Source organism: Heteronotia binoei, chromosome 1, assembly GCF_032191835.1.
Source record: "Heteronotia binoei isolate CCM8104 ecotype False Entrance Well chromosome 1, APGP_CSIRO_Hbin_v1, whole genome shotgun sequence".
Taxonomy (NCBI): Eukaryota; Metazoa; Chordata; class Lepidosauria; order Squamata; family Gekkonidae; genus Heteronotia; species Heteronotia binoei.
In genome coordinates, this window is record NC_083223.1 from 210,268,605 (window position 1) to 210,290,876 (window position 22,272).

The 22,272-nt window shown below is 41.4% G+C and overlaps 1 protein-coding gene across 5 annotated transcripts in view; it reads right to left on the minus strand.

The window, feature by feature from the left end:
* The window catches only part of TRERF1 (transcriptional regulating factor 1), a 153,698-nt gene extending 152,254 nt beyond the window's left edge, over window positions 1–1,444 (minus strand). For 3 of the 5 annotated variants that reach the window (XM_060247370.1, XM_060247377.1, XM_060247374.1), the window contains exon 1: window positions 976–1,391. The gene's annotated coding sequence lies outside the window, so the exon portion shown is untranslated. Of the gene's footprint in view, window positions 1–648; window positions 894–975 lie in introns of those variants that run through there. The other 2 variants (XM_060247366.1, XM_060247361.1) reach the window with 2 other exon arrangements.
* Between the last annotated feature and the right edge of the window lie 20,828 nt (window positions 1,445–22,272).

Sequence of the window (22,272 nt, forward strand, 5' to 3'; positions counted from 1 at the left end):
AGCTTTTTAATTTTTTTTTTAAACAGCATTATTTTCCTGGTTTTCAGTGGCTGAAAAGCGTGACTCATCTCTGTAAAAAGTGCATCCATCTTACTTTAAGTGTCTCTGGCTTTGGCGAATGCTAAGAAGACGCCATGGGGAAGCATGGGTGTACGGACTTAGGGAGTGGCCAAGATGCAAATCTCTCGCTTTCTAATTTCCCACCGACTACAAGCAGGTATGGCAGCGTGTTATCAAGTGTCAGATCCACACATATAGTAACTTGCCACAACGCACGCAGGCTTTCCAGCTATACATACACAGGCAGTACATGTAAAGATCACCCCTCCCCCTCGCGTTCCCTCCCCCCACCCCCAGACTTGCAGCTCAAGGCTGTTCGCCTGCCTTTGATTCAAATTTGAAGAACCACTAAGGCCTGGCACCTTAAATAAACACCAAACGTAGGACGTACAACTGCCAGTCTCAATGCTGTGCTCTTTTCCTGCTGGGATATCTTGCAGCAAGAGGGAGGAGGCTGGGAGGGCCTCGCCTACTCAGTCCTACATACCGAAAGTGAGTGAACTGCAAACTTAAAAAAAAAAAAAAAAAAAAAAAAAACTTGCGTTTTTATCTAATGCAAGAATGGAAGTTGTTAAAACGTTTGCCTACCTGGTACAAGTCTGCAACAAGTGCATGCAGGGTCCCAGGTCAGTGCGGACGCAATTTTTCTTTCTTTTTTACACCAGGGAAATTGCAATTTTAATTTATCGCCCGTGCTGCTATTTACTCGGTCCTATTTTGCATACAGTACAGCTCATCCAGTAAACAAATATCGCTGCGCCAGGAAACATACGCGCGCCCCCCGTCACAGCCCCCTCATGCAATGTACCCTCCCCTCAGAGATTGTACAGGGGGGACGAAGGGGAGGGGTGGAAATAACTAACCTCCACCCTTTTCGAGTCCGCGCCAGGAAAAGCTCAAGGTAGCCGGACTTACCTTGTGCATGAAATTCTGTGCACGCCTCTCGCTAAGGGGGCTCTGCCCCCCCTTGATCTCTGCTGCAAAATCCCAGTGTCAGCAAAACGCTGTCAAATTATTTTCGTGCAGAACCGGGAAGGGGGGGTAGAGAGAGAGAGAGAGAAGCAGAAGCAAAAAAAGGGGAGGAGGCTAAAGAAGAAAACTGGATCCCTCCGCCGAAATGGGTCTGGTCCTGAGTTTGCAAACCAGGAAGTAAGGTGTCGGCAGCGCCAGTGGAGCTCCGAAGCCCTCACGAGGGTGGCTTGTGTCACACGCGACCTGCAGCTTTCTTTTGCACGGGGCAGCCGCCAAGTCAGTCCCTGCTAATGAGTCGTCGCGTTGGGGTTCAGAACTGGGCTTCGGAGCACGCCCTTACTTTCCCCGGTAAAGGCTGTCGATTCAGTGCAGGTAATGGAGCTCTTATGTTTCTGGAGCTCCAACCTGACAGCGGCCCCGGGCCAGATATGCCGTGGGAAGCTCACGATTTGCCCCGGGGATACCACGTCGCATAGGGGCAATGAGATGTCCCCCGTGATAACCGCGGTGCTCGAGGCTGGGTGCGTGTAAAAAGGGCTGCATGCATGGCGCGCCGTTTTCTCCCTTGAAACTCCAAAGCGCTGGGGTGGGATGCAGATTTTGCGTTGCGTTTCTGCGGGGGTGGGGTGTGGCTTTCATTTGAGGGCAACCCAAGGAAACCTATGTAGCCCGATCCTATGCATGTCTATTCGAAAGTAACGGCCACTGAATAGACCACGGGGCTTAATCCTAGACAAGGGTCGCAGAGTTGCACCTTTAAAAGCGGCATCGCCCGCTCAGCGCAAAAGCTTTGCGTTTCCAGAAGAGTGAGACTGCCTAATCCTTTGGCTGTGATCCTATGCACACTTCTCTGGAAGTAAGCCTTGCATAATACAGCGGGACTTCAGAGTAAACGTGCATAGGATCGGACAGCAAGGGGGATCTTTTTGGAGTTTTTTACTATGGTTTTCTGCTGTCGCCTCCTTCCCATAAAGGACGAGGAGATTATAAAAACGGAGAACTGCTTTGCAATAGGGTGTGGGCCACCGTACTGTATGCGTTTCTCCTTCCTCCCACAACGCCATGACTGCAAATCGTGGGGAGGTGGGTGAGGGACTCCTCCTGGGAGGGCCCCCAACTGGCTTTTGATTGGTGCAGCGCTCAGACGTGAGCCCGCTGGCTTGTCTCAGCCCTCCCTCCTCGGAACACTTCTCAGAAAAGAAACTTGCAGTATTCGTTGCAATCAGGCACGTCTCCATTTTTCTTCTCTTAAGGTATTCGCAGGTAGTCGAGGCAGACCAGTGTTGAGAAGCGCACTCTTGTATCACGAATTAAAGCTGCTAACTTTTGTTTTTTCTGAAAATGTACCTTTTCTTCCGGAACCTGGTGAGAAGCAACATTCCAGCATGCCCTGGTGAAGCCCCCCCCCCCCCGCAATCAGGTTATCTGCTGGCTGGAGAAGGGTACACCTGTTCAGTTTCAGTTTCTCAGAGGTTCCCTCAGAGGCAGGTGAGGGGAAAGCTGTCAGCACTGGGTTGCTTACTAAGATGCATCCACCACCTTCTTGAATCAAGGGCCACACATTAAGCAGAAAAGAAGGGACAGTTCCAGTGGTATGGAGGCAGAGGAATCCTTGAAGAGGAGTTACTAGGCAGCAACAGTAGTGGAAGGTGACACGACTATCTTAGACAACTGCAGTGATTCTTCAGCTAACCCTGGTTACCTGAAGAAGGCAATTGTAAACCACATCTGACAACTCTTATATTGAAAATCAAGTCTGAACTCCCCCTAAAAGCTAAAATAACCAGAAGCTATTGTGCTTTGGTGACATTCTGAGAAGACAAGAGTCACTGTAAAAGACAACAATGCTAGGAAAAGCTGAATGCAGCAGGAAAAGGGGAAGACCGAACATAATCAAGGAAGGCCCTTCTTTCAGTTTGCAAGACATGAACAAGGCTGTTAATGATAAGCCTTTTTTTGCTGTCAAGTCACAGATGACTTATAGTGACTTCACAGGGTTTTCAAGGCAAGAGACATTCAGAGGTGGTTTGCTATTGCCTGCCTCTGCATAGCAACCGTAGTTTTTCTTGGTGGTCTCTTACGCAAATACTAACCAGGACCAATCTAGTTTAACTTCCACATAAAGTACAGCTCATCCAGTAAACAAATATCGCTGTGCCAGGAAACATACGTGCGCCCCCGTCACAGCCCCCTCATGCAATGTACCCTCTCCTCAGAGATTGTACAAATAGGACATTTGGGTGGTCATTAATTCACAGGGTTGTCATAAGTCAGACATGACTTGATGGCATTTAGTCTATGCACACACCCACACTGGCATTTAACCATTGAGTAGATGTTCTTGGACGGCTGTACAGTAAGCTCATAAGTAGTGTTAACAGGTCTGGTTCAATTTGCATACTGTATTAATTGCTTGATGACTTTCAAGTGGTGACTTGCCAGTGTGAGTAGACTTCACAGTCATAACACTACATACAGAACCGTCACATACTTTCATCGGAGCTCAGATGCAATACTGTACAAAAGACTCCTTTTACACTTTTAACAGTGCAGTAATCAAATGAGGTACACATATGAGGGATATATTAGTGTTGTGTTATTGATGAAATGATCCGGCAGAAGTTTGTTGCCTTTTCCTGTGGGGCCTCTAAAGAAGAATGGATGCAGCAGGAATTGTGTTGTGGTGTAGAGAAAAACAGTAGGTAGAATGGGCATTTCTACACCTTGTTTTTTACATTTGTATCCTGTCCATCTGTATCCTGGTGTCTACATCCGCTATCGCACCGATGGCAGCCTGTTCAACCTGAGGCGACTAAAGGCACACTCCAAGACAATGGAAAAACTCATCCGAGAGCTACTGTTTGCTGATGATGCTGCACTCGTCTCCCACTCGGTATCAGCTCTGCAGCATATGACGTCCTGCTTTGCAGAGGCTGCCAAGCTATTCGGCCTAGAAGTTAGTCTGAAGAAGACAGAAGTTCTCCACCAGCCTGCACCCCAGGAAGATTATCACCCTCCCTGCATCACTGTGGGTGAATCAGTTCTGAAGACAGTCCAGCAGTTCAGCTACCTGGGGTGCATCATCTCCTCAGATGCCAAGATCGACAAGGAGATTGACAACAGGCTGGCAAAGGCAAACCGTGCATTTGGCCGACTGCACAAAAGAGTGTGGAGCAACAAGCATCTGAAAAAAGGCACAAAGATCAATGTTTACAAAGCGGTTGTGATGACAACCCTCATCTATGGCTCCGAATCGTGGGTTTTATACCGTCATCACCTGCGACTCCTTGAGCGCTTTCATCAGCGCTGCCTTCGCACCATCCTCAACATCCACTGGAGTGACTTTGTGACCAACACTGAAGTCCTCAAGCGGGCAGAGGTTACCAGCATCGAGGCACTGCTGTTGAAGACGCAGCTGCGCTGGGCAGGGCATATTTCTAGGATGGAAAACCACCGCCTTCCCAAGATTGCCCTGTATGGCGAACTCTCCACCGGCCATCGAAATAGAGGGGCACCAAAGAAGAGGTACAAGGACTCCTTGAAGAAATCCCTTAGCACCTGTCACATCAACCATCACCAGTGGTCTGACCTAGCCTCAGATCGCAAAGCATGGAGGCACACCATCCACCAGGCTGTCTCTTCCTTTGAGAACACACGCATAGCTGGTCTTGAGGACAAAAGGAGATTGAGGAAGAATCGCACTGCTACAGGACCAACCCTAAATCAGACTTTTCCCTGCAGCCGCTGTGGCCGGACCTGCCTGTCCCACATTGGTCTTGTCAGCCACCAGCGAGCCTGCAGCAAACGTGGACTATTGCACCCTTCTTAAATCTTCGTTCGCGAAGCCAAGCCGAGAGATCCTGTCCATCTACAGTCTTTTTTGCTGTCCAACTCTCCATCTCTCATCTCTCCCTCCTTCCTCCATCTATCTGCCTGCCTTCCAGCTCTCAAACATTTGATGTTTATTCTATGTGGCTCTTACGTTAAGCAAGTTTGGCCACCCCGGTCTAGAACTCTTGTCTTTCTTTAACTTACACAATCTTCTAACCCAAAACTAATTGTAACAAAACAGTAATAATCTGTCTGATAAATGAATATGTAGAAACTATTTTATTTATTAAAGCATTTATATTCCACCTTTTCTTCATGGCTCAAGGCCATACAATGCAATATACAGATCAACAATAAAATGCTATTTCCCCACCCTCCAGTGCAATAAAATGCTTATGACTTAAAATGGAGGAGAGAGTGATAATAAGCCGGTCTGAGTCCTGAGTGGAAAGAAAAGTGGGGTAGAAATGACATAAATAAACTTATACTCCATCAAAAGCTCTGGTGACTAACATAGCATTACAGCACCTCCTAAAGGTTTCCAGGAATGATGACACCTCCCAAGCTGGAGAGCCTGTTCCATAAAATGGAAGCATCCATCAAAAAAAACCCTGGGCCATTGTCACTGCTAGGTAGAACACCCCAGAATTATCAAATTAAAGATACTAGCCTGGCACATGGGGATATATTGAAATGGTCCTTTAGATATATGGGTCATAACCTTTAGTCACATGTATACAGCTTGGTGCTGTATGAGAAGTATCTGTGGAACTGGGTAGTAATTCTACACTGACTTTAAAAGATTAATAGTGCAGGACATGCCCGACTTCATTCTATATCTATATGTGGGGAAAACAAGCAGGAGCCAGGGCCAATGGGGCTTCTTCCTGGGTCTTGCAGTATACCCTCTGGCTTCCTTTAAAGGAACCTGCCTCGCGTTTGCCTGGGCTTGATGAAACAGCCTCTCCCCTTTTCCACCTAGCCAGGTGCTCACCTGTGTATCTGGCCTCTTTGTCTGGGCCTGCCCTGTATTGGTCTGAATCCCACCATGTTTTATCTGCTGTTGCCATGCTTCTGGGATCTGTTAGCCTGGCTACCAGTTCCTGTATGGTTTTCCTTGATGTGGCTGGCCCTGGGCTGCCTCCAGCTGAGTGGGTAAGTGTGGGGGTGGGGTGCTGCTGGGAAAACTGAAGTGAAAACTAGCGCTACTAATTTCTCTGCCATTTCTATTGCATTGCTCATTTTGGAAAGATCCTGTGGCATAGTGGTTTGGAGTAGCAGCAACAGTGGGTTCTTCTGCCTACCAGCTCCTACAGCAACTGTCTTAACGTTACAGGATAACATACCTAATCTTTCCTTTTTAAACCAGGATGTATGTGGGTTTGTTACTGGCTCTGCAGGTAATACTAATATTTATATACAGCATTTTCTAGCTACTTTTCTCCAAGAAAAGATGCAAGTTAGTTAATAATGATTTTTAAAACCCGGGGGGGGGGTTGTAGAAAAAGCCCAGCAGGAACTTATTTGCATATTAGGCCAGTCCCCTGACATCACCATTGTTTCCCACAGTGCTTTTTTTTTATAGCTCAGCAGGAGCTCATTTTCATATTAGGCTAAGCCCCCTGACACCAAGCCAGATGGAACTGTGTTCTTATGCATTCCTGCTCAAAAAAAGCCCTGGTAAAATCTATATATTAAAAAGCTTGAAAACAGGTCAAATAAAACCAAGTACACCTTTGTTTGTGTGTGTGTGTTAATACTATGTAGGCCTCTTAAATATTTCTGCTTTCCATAAAAAAGGTGGATGACATGTTCAGTTAGCATCATACCTATATTTCTTCCACTTCCAATGCTAGCCAGGATCTCTTTTGGTCTTGGCATTATTTGGTCATTTTGCACTTTGCATTTTGGCCTTTGCATTATTAGGTTGCAGCTTGCCAGAGGCTGAGCACACTTGAGTTCTGTGAGAGAGCAGGTAAAGAGTGCTGTGAGGTTTGGCTTCCTAAACTGCTGGGGAAGTTGCTGAGAATTCTGCGTTTGTGTGGTTTGTGTGGTTCCTGAGAATTCTGAGTTTGTGTGGTTGCTGGGGAACTGCTGTTTGTTTGTTTTGAGTGGGCTGTAGGTGATTGTTGCTGATTGATTAGGAGTGTCTGTGTTCCTGGGGCAGACTGAGGCCCTGCCCTCTTTGCATTATTAGGCTGCACCTTGCCAGAGGCGCAAGCCTTTGGCATGAGCTGAAGGGCAAGAGCTAAAGGGCTCTTGGCCTTGGGGCTCTGTAAGAAGCCCAGGAAGGACCAGGAACCAGGATCCCTATTTTTCTTGTGTTCCCAATAAGGTAAGTAGACCCTCCAGAAAGGGAGCCACATAAACACAACAGGATTTAAAGGGGGACTATATTTTTAAAAGCTATCGTGAAGGTAGAATGCCAGCAGGAGGGCGGGGGCTTTCCAGTGTTTTGCACTGTCACATGTATGACTATCTGCCCACAGGACAGAAGTCTCGGGTGTGTGCTCAATGCAAGGAGCTCCTGGTCCTCAGGGAACGAGTTCGTACCCTTGAGGCCGAGGTGGCTGACCTGAAGAAGAAGAGCCAGTCAGGCACTCGGCGAAGACTCTCAGGGACGTGTTAGATGAGCCCCACTCTGAACATGGCAGCCCTGTTGCTTCCAGGGAGCATGAGGATCAAGAGGGAACAGGGCAACGTGCTGCGGATAAGGGGAATGCACCCTCAGAAGGAGCCTCTTCTTCAGTTGGTGAGGGGGTATCCTTTCGCACCAAGGAACCATCCCTGGGAGTGGGGGGTGGTCTTGGTAGTTGGTGATTTGATCCTTAGGCAAGTAGACAGCTGGGTGGCAAAACTGTGTACTGACTGTATGGTGACTTGCCTGCTTGGTGCGAAGGTAGCGGACATTACATGTGTTGTAGATAGACTGATAGTGCTGGGGAGAAGCCAGTTATCGTGATGCATGTTGGCACCAACGATGTGGGGAAATACAGTTGTAAGGTACTGGATGAATAATTTAGGCTACTAGGCAGGAGACTTAAGGCGAGGACCTCCAAGGTTGCCTTCTCAGAAGTGCTACGTGTTCCACATACAGGGCTGGAGAGACAGGCATGAATTGGAAGTCTCAATGTGTGGATAAGACGATGCTGTAGGGAGGAAGGGTTTAAGTTTGTTAGGCACTGGGATACTTTCTGGAACAAGCGGGAGCTGTACAAAAGAGACGGTCTCCACTTGTCCCCAGAAGGAACCAGGCTGCTGGTGATCAAAATCAAAAAGGCAAGAGAGCAGTTTTTAAACTAAATCTTGGGGGAAAGCCGAGAGGAGATGAAATGAAATTGCTGAGCAGACAGGTTAAAACGGATAAAAGGAAGTACTTCTGCACCCAAAGGGTGATTATCATGTGGAATTCACTGCCACAGGAGGTGGTGGCGGCCACAAGAATGGCCACCTTCAAGAGGGGTTTAGATAAAAATATGGAGCAGAGGTCTATCAGTGGCTATTAGCCACAGTGTGTGTGTGTGTGTGTATATATATATATAAAAAAATCTTTGGCTACTGTGTGAAACAGAGTGTTGGACTGGATGGGCCATTGGCCTGATCCAACGTGGCTTCTCTTATGTTCTTATGTCTCTGGTTCGGGAGGACTCATCTCAAAGAGATGAAGGGTTAGCTGTTACTTTTCTACCGGGTAATGGATCAGAGTTGTCCACTGAGATGGTGACAAACAGTATGGACTGTCTGACGAAGTCTCGAGGCGGCAGGAGGAAGGTTGCGGGCCTAGCTTGCCTGGGAAATTATAGATATTTGTATGCAAATGCAAGAAGTGTTCGAAGTAAAATCGGTGAATTGGAATGTTTAGTGTTGGGAGAAAACATAGACATTGTGGGAATTTCAGAAACTTGTTGGAATGAGGAGAATCAGTGGGACACGGTAATTCCTGCATATAAGTTATATCGGAAGACAGGGAGGGAAGGGTTAGAGGTGGGTGGCTCTGTATGTCAGAGAGGGTATACGGTCCAGTAGATTTGAGGTTAGAGAGTTAGATTCCCTTTCTAGAAATGCTTTGGGTTGAAATAGTGGGCCCAAAAGGTAATTTAACTATGGGAGTTTGTTTTCGCCCACCAAATCATAAGTTAGAGGACGATTATAATATGATGGAAGGATTAAAGATAGTGGCTAAACGTAAAAACTGTGTCATAATAGGTGATTTTAACTACCCACAGATTGATTGGGAACAGTATGTGTTCTGGTCGGGAGAAAGAGATTGAGTTTCTAGATGCTTTCACTAACTGCTATGGAGCAGATGGTCACAGAACCTACCAGGGGTGAGGCGATCCTGGATTTGGTCCTAAGCAATGCCCAAGACCTGGTGAGAGATGTAAAAGTGATTGCACCGCTTAGGAGCAGTGACCATAACATTATTGATTTCACCATTTGTGTAAATAGGGAGTTGCCCCAAAAGACCAGCATCACCACATTTAACTTTAAAAGGGGTAAATTCTCTAAGATGAGGAGGCATGTGAAGAGGAAACTGAAAGGAAAGGTAAATATGGTCAAAACATTTGGGGAAGTTTGGAGGCTATTTAAAACTACAATCCTAGAAGTTCAAATAAAATATATATCACAAGTTAAGAAAGGCAAAAACAGGTACAAGAAAAAGCCTGCATGGTTAACAAACGAAGTAATGAAAGCTGTAAAAGGTAAGAAGGATTCCTTTAAGCAGTGGAAAGCTACTCCAAGTAAGGTTAATAAAAGGGAACTGATCAGGCAGGCAAAAAGGGACTGTGAGGAGCATATTGCAAAAAAACATAAAGACCAACAATAAAAATTTCTTCAAATATATTAGAAGCAGAAAACCAGCCAGGGAGGCAATGGGGCCCTTGGATGACCAAGGGGTCAAAGGATTACTGAAGGAGGATAGGGAAATGGCTGAGAAGCTGAATGCATTTTTTGCCTCCGTCTTCACTGTGGAAGATGAGAAGTAGAAGAAGAAGACATTGAATTTATATTCCGCCCTCCACTCAAGAATCTCAGAGCGGTTCACAATATCCTTTATCTCCCTCCCCCACAACAGACACACTGTGAGGTGGGTGGGGCTGAGAGGACTCTCACAGCAGCTGCCCTTTCAAGGACAACCTCTGCCAGAGCTATGGCTGACCCAAGGCCATTCCAGCAGGTGCAAGTGGAGGAGTGGGGAATCAAATCTGGTTCTCCCAGATAAGAGTCTGCACACTTAACCACTACACCAAACTGTTTGCCTACTCCAGAATCACTAATTTTGGAAGGGGTGTTGAAGGACCTGAGTCAGATTGAGGTGACAAGAGAAGAGGTCCTGCAAATGATAGACAAATTAAAAACGAATAAGTCACCAGGTCCGGATGGCATACATTGAAGAGTTCTGAAAGAGCTCAAAGGTGAACTTGTGGATCTCCTGAGAAAAATATGTAATCTTTCATTGAAATTTGCTACCGTTCCTGAGGACTGGAAGGTAGCAAATGTCATCCCCATCTTTCAAAAGGATTCCAGAGGAGATCTGGGAAATTACAGGCCAGTCAGTCTGACTTCAATACCGGGAAGGTTGGTAGAAACCATTATCAAAGACACAGTGAGTAGACACATTGATGAACACAAGTTATTGAGGAAGACTCAGCATAGGTTCTGTAAGGGAAGATCTTGCCTTACTGTTATTTGAGGGGGTGAACAAACATGTGGACAAAGGGAACCCAAAAGATGTTGTTTACCTTCACTTCCAGAAAGCTTTTGATAAAGTTCCTCATGAAAGGCTCTTTAGTAAGCACGAGAGTCATGGAGTAAAAGGACAAGTCCTCTTGTGGATCAAAAACTGGCTAATTAATAGGAAACAGAGAGTGAGTAGAAATGGGCAGTTTTCTCACTGGAAGATGGTAAGCAGTGGGGTGCCACAGGGCTCAGTACTGGGTCCCATGCTCTTTAACTTGTTCATTAATGATTTGGAGTTGGGAGTAAGCAGTGAAATGGCTATGTTTGCAGATGATACTAAATTGTTCAGAGTGGTGAGAACCAGAGAGGATTGTGAGGCATTCCAAAGGGATCTGTTGAGGCTGGGTGAGTGGGCGTCAACGTGGCAGATGAGAGTCAATGTGGCCAAGTGCAAAGTAATGCACATTGGGGCCAAAAATCCCAGCTACAAATACAAGTTGATGGTTGTGAACTGGCAGAGACTGACCAAGAGAGAGAACTTGTAGTCGTTGTAGATAACTCACTGAAAATGTCGAGACAATTTGCGATCGCAATAAAAAAGGCCAACGCCATGCTGGGAATTATTAGGAAGGGAACTGAAAACAAATCAATCAGGATCATAATGCCCCTATATAAATCGATGGCGCAGTCTCATTTGGAATACCATGTATAATTCTGGTCACCGCACCTCAAAAAGGATATTATAGCATTGGAAAAAATGCAGAAAAGGGCAACTAGAATGATTAAAGGTTTGGAACTCTTTCCCTATGAAGAAAGGTTAAAATGTTTGGGGCTTTTTAGCTTGAAGAAACGTCGACTGCAGGGTGACATGATAGAGGTTTACAAGATCATGCATGGGATGGAGAAAGTAGAGAAAGAAGTACTTTTCTCCCTTTCTCACAATACAAGAACACATGGGCATTCAATAAAATTGCTGAGCAGTTGGGTTAGAACGGATAAAAGGAAGTACTTCTTCACCCAAAGGGTGATTAACATGTGAAATTCACTGCCACAGGAGGTGGTAGTGGCTACAAGCATAGCCAGCTTCAAGAGGGGATTGGATAAACATATGAAGCAGAGGTCTATCAGTGGGTATAAGCCACAGCGTATTGTTGGAACTCTCTGTCTCGGGCAGTGATGCTCTGTATTCTTGGTGCTTGGGGGTTGGTGGGCAAAATGGAACGGCTTCTAGCCCCAGTTGTGAACCTCCTGATGGCACTTGGTGTTTTTTTTTGTTTTGTTTTTGGTTTTGGCCACTGTGTGACACAGAGTGTTGGACTGGATGGGCCATTGGCCTGATCCAATATGGCTTCTCTTATGTTTCTATATCCATTACCCAAGTCAGCTTGTAACACTGGGAGTTATGTGAGCTCACTCTGCAGAAGGGACAATTAGAAGAAATTGTATCAAACATTCAAGTTACTTTTCAGAGTTTCAGCAGGTTTTCTGTAAAACTGCGCCATATCCTGTGGTAACCTTCTGGGAGCCTAGTGGAAATCATGCAGATTTATTATCCTACAAAGGTGGACCAACCAAAATGCTCTCACTCCTTAAAGAGGGGTCATGTTGGATAATTAAAGAGGATAAAAGAAATGGGACTTCTGGGGTTGGAAAATGGCGAGCTGAGTTGCTTTCCCTAACGGGGGCAGGCTGGCACTTCTGTTCAGGGTAGTAAAAGGCAAATTAATGCCTTCTGCCTACATTTCTCAGCTAGAGAATTGTCCAAGATATGCAGAGATACTTTGAGGAGACTTACCTTGGCTGAAAGGGAGTCCCGGGGGGGGGGGGGGCTCCTTTGAAGTTTTGAGGGATCTCCAGAGAGATGTTGCATATTCATCGTCTGCAGAAGTTTCCAGAGTCATCAATTTGGCATAAGCTCGACAGGATCCAAACCTTCTTTTACAATTTTAAACATCTAATCTACAAAGGACTAGTGTTGATTTGGATAAACGACAGAAAAAAGGTACGGTACTGATTTCTATCTCTTCATTCCGGGACTAATTAAAGTTAAACAAAACAAAAGTAAAAGGTGGGAGTTGGAAATACTGAAAGCCTGAAAGGAGAAGAAGATAAGGGGCTAAATTTGAACTTCGTAAACTTAAAAGACAGTGTTAAAAGAAGAAAGGAATTTATTGTTTAGTCTATCTGTGGTTGAAGAGGCAGCTCCATCGTTACAGATCTGCAAGGTTCACAGTCAACACAGGAAATACGTCAGATATCGTGAGATTTCCCTACCAGTGAAACGAGATTTGAAGGCAAGAAAAGCGGAAAGTATTGGAGGAAGAAGAAGGAAGTCAACGAAGTAAACAGCCTACTGTAGGATTATAATACCAGAGAGAAACATCGGTGGCCATTGTTGTGGGGTGGACTAAATTTTAACATCGTTTTTAAAGTGACTGGGACATTAAAAATTGGTGGAGTTAACCAATTTGGCAATTAAAAAATTACTACTGTTGGATAGTAAATAAGAAGACTTGAACTGGTAAAAGGGAAAAAATAATTTTTTTTTAAGTGAAGCAAAAGTTGCGACCACCATTTTGGGAGAAATAAAAGTTTTAAACATTAATATCTGAGCCTGGGAGGCTCAGAGGACTTTGAAATTGGGTGCATTGGAAAGGGCAAGCTTCACTTTATCAAACCTGATGGTTCAAATTTAATTTGGTGAGCTCAAAATTTTTGATCTTTTTTTACATGTCAGACCCGAAACAAACTCGTGCTAGGTCTGCTTCAATAGAGAAAATGCAAGCCCAATTAGATGCAATGGAAGCTAGGATAATGAAGGGGGTGAAAGAAATGATAACTGCCTCTAAAAAAGAAATAAGAAAGGATATTGAGGACTCAAAAAAAGAATTAAAAAAAGAAATAGAGAATCACAGAAATGACACTGTGGTAATAACAAAGAAAGTACAAGAAGTGGAAGAGAGAGTGAAAACACATGACTCCACCTTGTTAAAATTACAAGAAAAAGTGACAATTCATGACTGCAAACTGATGGAAACTCAGATCCGTCTGAGAGCTGTACCTGAAGATGAAGAATCAGACCTGAAAGAATACATAATGAAAATAATTGCAGAATTTTGGGAGGAAGATCCTGAAGGGAATAGAAATATGTATGACTATTTGTATAGAGAAAATTCATGCTATGCAAAAAAGAATGATCTGCCAAGAGATGTGGTCATAAGATTTATGACAAAAGAAATGCTGGGAAAGATCATGAATAAAAACTTTGAAAAATCATTGATAGTGGGAGGCAGTAGAGTAAGAATTATGAAAGAATTGCCAAGACAAGTGCTAACAGATAAAAAGGCATATAAAAATTGACAGAAAAATTACGTGACAATGGAATGAGGTACAGATGGATAATACCTGAAGGTTTGTGCTTTGAACTTCAAGGGGAAAAGATGACAATCACAAATACACAGGAACCTCGTAGATTTTATGAAGAAAATAAAGAATTTGCACCATAATGGATTACAAATTGATATCTTGGAATGTAAATGGACTAAATTCACCACAAAAAAGAAAGGCAACGTTTCATTAGATAAAAAACCAAAATTGTAATATATGAACATATGAAGCTGCCTTATACTGAATCAGACCTTTGGTCCATCAAAGTCAGTATTGTCTTCTCAGACTGGCAGCGGCTCTCCAGGGTCTTAAGCTGAGGTTTTTCACACCTATTTGCCTGGACCCTTTTTTGGAGATGCCAGGGATTGAACCTGAGACCTTCTGCTTCCCAAGCAGATGCTCTACCACTGAGCCACCGTACCTCTCCCTATAGTATGTTTGCAAGAAGTGCATATTAGACAAAAGGATTATAAATGTCTGTGGAATAAACGATTGGGAGTAGAATTTTTTTACATTGGCTGAACAGAAGAAGAGAGGAGTAGTCTTTTATATTAAACAAGAATTAGACCTGAAATTGGTATTTAAAGATAAAGATGGAAGGTATATAGCGGTAGAAATTACTTTGAATGCCAAAAAAAGTTGTTGTTGGGACTTTATGCTCCAAATGGTGCTAGAGACATTTTCTTTAAAAATATTACACAACATCTTGATGAAGTGACCTATGAGCAAATTTTATTGATGGGGGACTTTAACAGAACAATTCAGAACACGATAGATAGATCTGGGAAGAAAAAAAATGATGAAGAAGGGAAATTGCCAAAGTCTTTTTTTGAATTGGTTAAACAAGAGAGTTTGGAAGATATAGGAGGAAGTTTAATCCTGAAGTATGGGACTATACCTTCTTTTCAGCTAGACATAGCTCTTTCTCTAGAATTGACATGTTGTGGGATACTAAAGATTTGGGACTTATAACAAAGAAAATAGAGATATTACCTGAAATAGAAGCTGATCATAACCCAATAATGTGGATTACAAAACTGTCGAAAAAGTCAAGAAGATGGAGATTAAATGAAGATTTACTACAAAATAAAGAAATAGTGACATCTCTAGAAAATGAAACCAAAGTAAATGACAGAGAAGATATAGAATTTCAGACGGTATGGGATGCCTACAAGGCAGTAATGAGAGGATTACTAATAACATTGAGTAATAAAGACAAGAGAGCAAAAGATAAACAGATGTTGGACATTCAAAATGAAATTAAGAAAAAAGAAGGTAAATTAAGGAAAAGGCCAGGGAAAAAGAAAATTATAAGGGAGATTACAATATTGCAAGCACAAATGAGACATCTGTTAAATAAAGAATTGGAATGGAATTTGAATAAATTAAAACAGAAATCTTTCGAGGGAGCGAATAAATCTGGAAAACATTTGGCCTGGCAATTGAAGAAAAAGAGAGAAAGTAAAATTATTAATAAAATTGTGGCTGATGAAAGAGAGATGGTAGATCAAGAAGGAATAAAGAGAGAATTTTTTTAAATATTATGTTAAACTATTTAAAGGTGTTAAAGTAAAGAAGGAAAAGATGGAAGCGTATTTGCAGAAGATTAAAATAGCACCCTTAACTGATTATATGGAAAAAGTTTTGAATGATCCAATTGAAAAAAATAGAAATTGAAGTAGCAATTAATGCAGTAAAAATTGGAAAGGCACCTGGACCAGATGGAGCTACGGCAAAAAATTTTAAAACGTTTAAAGAAGAATTTAATACCGAAACTTCAAAAATTAATGAATATGATAAGAATAAATGGGAAAATACCAAATACTTGGAAGGAAGCAGTAATTTCGTTGATTCCAAAGGAAGGTAGAGATGTCACTAATGTAAAGAACTATAGACCAATCTCATTATTAAGCAATGGTTATAAGATATACACAAGAATTTTAGCAGAACAGCTTATACAATAACTAATAAACTTTATAAAGGAAGACCAAGCGGGTTTTCTCCCTAAAAGGCAAATAAGAGACAATATTAGAACTGTTGTAAATATTGTAGAATACTATGAAAGACATCCAGAGAAGAAAACTGCATTATTCTTTGCGGACGCAGAGAAACCTTTTGATAATTTGAATTGGAACTCTAAGTTTGCAGTAATGGAGAAAATAAAGTTGGGGGGAAACTTTATAAGAATGATAAAAGCAATTTATACTGAACAACGTGCAAGGTTATGTATTACTGCAGGTCTTACAGAAGAAATGACAGTCAGCGAAGGTACAAGGCAAGGTTGTCCGCTTTCACCATTGTTGTTTATAATGACTCTTGAAATCTTATTGCTGCAAATACAAGATGATAAAGAAATTGAAGGAACGAGAATTAAAGGATTTTTCTATAAATATAGAGCATTTGCAGATGATATAATGTTTATAAATGAAAATCCCACGCAAGTAACACCTTTGTTGTTAGCCAAAATACAAGATTTTGGAGAATTGGCAGAACTTTGTTAATAAAGAAAAGTCAAAAAATTTGGGTAAAAATATGCAAGTAAGTAAACAAAAGGAATTGCAGAGATTAACGGGGTGTTAAGTTACCCCTAAAGTAAAATATTTGGGCGTGGAAATAACAATGAAGAATATTGATCTGTTTAAAAACAATTATGAAAAGTTATAGCGTAAAATGGATGAAGATACGTTAAAAAAATTGGAACAAGCTTAATTTGTCATTGCTGGGTTGAATAGTTGCAATTAAGATGAACATTTTGCCGAGAATAATGTATTTGTTTCAAGATAGTAAATAATTTAATAGTAAATTTGTAAAATTTGTAAAATAGTAAATAGTAAAAAATATTAAATTTGTGAAAGATAGTAAATAATTTAATAAATGGCAAAGAAAGATTTCAGAATTTGTATGGGCTGGGAAAAAAACAAGGATTAAAATGAAAGTTTTAACGGATGCTAAAGAAAGAGGAGGATTTCAACTACCAGATTTAAGATTATATCATGAAGCAGTTTGTCTAGTGTGGATAAAAGATTGGGTGATGCTGTTGAATAAAAAACTTTTAACGTTGGAAGGTCATGGAAATAAATTTGGCTGGCACGCTTATATATGTACTATGGAAAGAAAAAGTTGGATGGTTTTTTTTTTCTCACCATTATATAAGAAATAATCTACTAAATATTTGGATGAAGTACAAGAAATATGGTGATGAGAGAAAACCACTATGGATAGTGCCAGCCGAAGTAATAAGAATAACAGCTGATACAGGAGAGGATAAAGGGATGTCATATAATCAATTACTAAAAATACAAAGCGATAAAATAGAATTGAAAACTGCTGAAGAGTTGAATAATAAATATGATTGGTTTCAAATGCAACAAATAAAAAAATTGGTGGAAAGCGATGTTAAAACTGAAGGAATAAGACAAGAACAAACAGAAATGGAAAAAGTTCTGCTTGGAGATAATGAAAAATTAATTTCGAAAATCTATGTTACTTTTAAAATGGTCTACGGAAGATGAAGTAGTGAAATCTCAAATGATTAAGTGAGCAATTAATGTAAATAAAGAAATACAGATGGACACATGGGAATATTTGTGGAAGAACTCCATGAAACTCTCAACATGTCAGAGTATTAAAGAAAATTGTTTTAAAATGATGTACAGATGGTATATGACTCCTAAAAAGTTGGCAAAGATGAACAATAAGATGCCAGATAGATGGAAATGGAAAAAAATGAAGGTTCTTTCGACCATATGTGGTGGACTTGTGAAAGAGCGAAAAAGTATTGGCAGATGATTCAACAAGAGATTTCTAAGACCTTGGCATATGAATTTAACAAAGTTGCAGAGACTTTTCTGTTGGGATTACAAATGGAAAAATTTCCAAAAGAAGATAGAACTTTAATCTGGTACTTGCTCTCAGCTGCTAGGACATTGTATGCGCAGTTGTGGAAGCAAGAAAAAATACCAGAGAAATGGGATTGAATTGTAAAAGTTATGACATGGAGTGAAATGGACAAGTTAACAAGAACCTTAAGAGACTATGATTTATAAGTATTTAAAATGGAGTGGAAAAAGTTCAGAAGATATGTAGAAAAAGAGTGGAAAATAAAAGGACATTGGACAATTTTTGATAATTCCTAAGTATAAGAGGGAAGAGGATATTAATTTTGGTTCTTATTAATTAAGGGTACCTTTAATATTAAGATTTTAAGTATATAACACCAGTGAGGGTCAAGTAACAGGGGGAGGGGTGGGTAGAAAGTAATATATGGGATAGATTAAAAAAAAGTAATTATTAATGATGTAAGAAATTGAAATTTATTACCATATGTTACTAATAAAATTGTTTGAAACAAGAAGATAAAAGAAATGTGTGTACTAAATGGTTTAAAACTAAATTTGTTTTTTGACTAGTATGAGCTAACATTAATAAAATTTAATACAGATTGTTTTAAAGAAAGGTCTGCATCTGGTCAGGGCTTGATTGGAAGATCACAGCAAAGAGGTTAGGAAAAGTGACATCATTTTTTCCATTGTGCTTTATGTTCCATGTGCCATGAGATAACGGAGGATCAAGGTCATTAGTTTCTATTGTTTGAGAGTAGCACAAGGATATAGCAAAGAGAAGGAGGAGGGATGAGATTAGGTGAGAACCTCCAGTGTGCACATAATGGGCACCAGCTCTGATGGAACTCTTTGCAATTTCATCCCACAAGGGAAGGAGTTGTACAAACAGGGTATAGTATTTCATTGTGGATGTAGATTTCAATATATTTTTGAAATGTTACACTTAGAAAGTCGCTCCAACATACTGTCAGATAGCTGTTTTATCTGTTCTAACGGGTCTGTCACTAAATGGATTGGAGCTGTGGACTTTTGATTCTGCCACTATAGATGATAGATAGCTTTACATAGGTCATTTATGCTTAGGTTATCTGTCCTGTCATTAGTGCTTTTGGGAAGTGGGTTTTTTCCTTGTTCTTCCACAGCATTGTGGTGCAGTTCTGCACCTGCTGGGGTTTCCCCAGCTTTTCTCCAGTCTTTCAAACTTGGGTTGCTTCAGAATTTAAGGAAAGATCTCAGTGAAGCCTTGGTATCTACTGTGTTCATGGGGAAATTTGGGCTCTGCCGCCCACAAGGCAGTCATTTTCCTTAACCCTGTCTCTGCAGGGGGCCTTTTCCTCCCCCTTCTTTCAGCAGGCTTTTAATTTTCATTTAAAAAGTACTAAAATATTGTTATATCAATAGACTGTTATACCAGCATAGGTACCAGGTTCTTTAAATTTCCAGCTTTCATTAAAAAAGAAGTATCTACCCATTCTGCCACAAGATGTAAGAGACCACACAGATGTAAGAGACCACTTCAAGAATGCACAGGAAAGGGTGCAGTAGAAAAATGTAATAAATAATTTTTTAAATGATACCTGGGAATTCAGATAACCTGTTACACATATTGGTATAATATTGATGCAACAATATTCTAGTGCCAATGTTTTAAACAATTTCAAGAGCCCTGGTGGCCTGTGGTTCAGGGGCACTGCTGGGTGACCAGGGCAGGGAAGCTGCCATGTGGAAGCCCTGTTGCCACGGTGCTTTGTCAGCAGCTGTACCAGCAACAGGGAAACCATGCAAGTCCATCTCTGTGTGTAAAGCAACATAATTAAGTAGGTTATTTTTTTGTGTGGTGGGGAGGGGTTGATGTCCTCCTTTTTGTTTTTATGTGGCTTATGTTTTAAGTAGATTATCCCCAGTTTGTAACTGTTGTGAATAATCAATGTGCTTTTCTTGTGTACTTTTGAATTTTGCATAGAAATGTGAATTGACTATATATAATAAAGTGTAATATTTGCCATCATGACCTTTTAATCCTCTGTTTTATTTTTTAACTCTATGGGTGTAACTGCTGACTGAAAGGCCACTTCGTGCATCTGATGGTGGACACTAATGCACACAAGCTTATTTCAATAAATCTGCCACAAATATTGTCTGAAAGTGTTCTCCAAATGGTTTGTTAGAGTTTTAAGTTGGTTTATGAAATACAGTTGATCTTAACTGTGGTTTCACATGAAATAGAAATACAGACCTAGTTTAATGTTCTCGCTTGTGCTCTAGCGATACCCTCACTTACTCCCCAGCTGCAGAGATACCTGGCCAGAGCAAAAGAGATGATACCAACATTTGTCAAGGCAAGATTTAGGATTTCAGTGATCATGTGCTAGCCAAATTCTGGTTTCACAAACTAGCTATGCTTAAATTAAACAATGATTTTTTGTTATATCTGAAGCCAATATTGGCAGACTTCAGCAACTACTTTGAAATACTGGGTACCTTGACTGCCTTAATAAAAAAACATACAATTAATTCCATATAGAAAAGATGGTGAGATAGATTATCCGTTATAAAGCAACTGTACAGATTTATTTCTGAATTAATATATTCAGAAATTAATATATGCTTGGCATTTAACACTGGCTGTATTTCATATTGTACTTTTGATGTGCTCTTTCATTTTCTCATTCTCCTACCAGCAAAATACTTCCTCTAATTATTTAGTTGAATTGTGGATCTCTTCCAGTCATTTTGAGACATTTTGTGCCCCAGTTAAGCAACAAGACCAGAAGTCATAACTCCAGGCTCTTAAATCTGTAGGTTGCAGAAACCAGTTTAAGGTCTCCATCTTTAAATGCATCTTGGTTAAAAAAAATTACAAGAAATTTAGCAGAGGAATTTATGTTCAAGGTCAGTTGGGCTATTTTTATTTAAATCCAGTGGGATAAAGTAATTCCCAGATGGTAGAACAAAAAAGCACATTCATTAGTTTCATTCTATAGCCTAGTAGTGTTAGGGAAGCTACTATTGCTCAGCTAATCCCCACCCTGCATGAAGACAACATTTGCCTGCTTTATTTACTAATATATAGGTGGAAGTACTCTTCTTTTTCTTCTTTCTTCTCTGGCAGAAGTTGTCCTTGAAACAGCAGCTGCTGTGAGAGCCCTCTCAGCCCTACCCACCTCACAGGGTGTCTGTTGTGGGGGGAGAAGATATAGAAGATTGTAAGCTGCTTTGAGTCTCTGATTCAGAGATAAGGGCGGGGTATAAATCTGCAATTCTTCTTTTTTGGGTATCAAGTCACATGTGACTTGTGGTGATTGCCGACTTGACTGCAGGTGCTTGAATGGCCTTGGGCTAGCCATAGCAATCGCCAGATTTGTCCTTGAAAGGGTAGCTGCTGTGTGAGCCTTCTCAGCCCCACCCACCTCACAGGGTGTTTGTTGTGGGGGGAGAAGATATAAGAGATTGTAAGCCACTTTGGGTCTCTTATTCAGAGAGAAGGGCGGGGTATAAATCTCAGTCTTAAATCTGCAGTCTGTGTATGTCTGAGACAATATACAGTCCAGTAAGATTAAGATGGTAAGTGAATTAGATTCACTTCTGGAAATGCTATGGGTCAAAATAGTGGGCCCGAAAGGAAGTTTGTTATCGCCCACCAGTTCAGAAGATAGAGGATGATTACAAAATGATGAAAGAATTAAATATAGTAGCTAGATTAAAAAAACTGTCGTAATAGGTGATTTTAACTACCCACACATTGATTGGTCAATATGTGTTCAAGTCGGGAGAAAGAGATTGGGTTTCTAAACACTCTCAATGACTGTGATATGGAACAGATGGTCACAGAACCTACCAGGGGAGAGGTGATCCTGGACTTGATCCTAAGTAATGCCCAAGACCTGGTGAGAGATGTAAAAGTGATTGCACCGCTTGGGAACAGTGACCATAATGTTGATTTCACCATTTTTATAAATAGGGAGTTGTCCAAAATGATCAACACAACCATTTTTAACTTTAAAAGGGGTAACTTCTCTAAGATGAGGAAACTGAAAGGAAAGGTTAAAAGGGTCCAAACCATTGGGAAAGCTTGGAGACTATTTAAAACTACTGTCCTTGAGGCGCAAATAAAATATATACCACAGGTTAGGAAATGCACAAATAGGTATAGAAAAAGGCCTGCATGGTTAACAAACAAAGTAATGGAAGCTGTAAAAGGTAAGAAGGATTCTTTTAAGTGGTGGAAAGCTAGTCCTTTAAGCAGTGGAGAGCCAGTTTGATGTAGTGGTTAAGTGTGTGGACTCTTATCTGGGAGAACCAGGTATGATTTCCCACTTCTCCACTTACAGCTGCTGGATTGGCCTTGGGTTAGCCATAGCTATCACAGGAGTTGTCCTTGAAAGGGCAGCTGCTTTGAGATCCCTCTCAGCCCCACCCACTTAACAGGGTGTCTGTTGTGGGGGGAGAAGATATAGGAGATTGTAAGTCACTCTGAGTTTCTGATTCAGAGACAAGG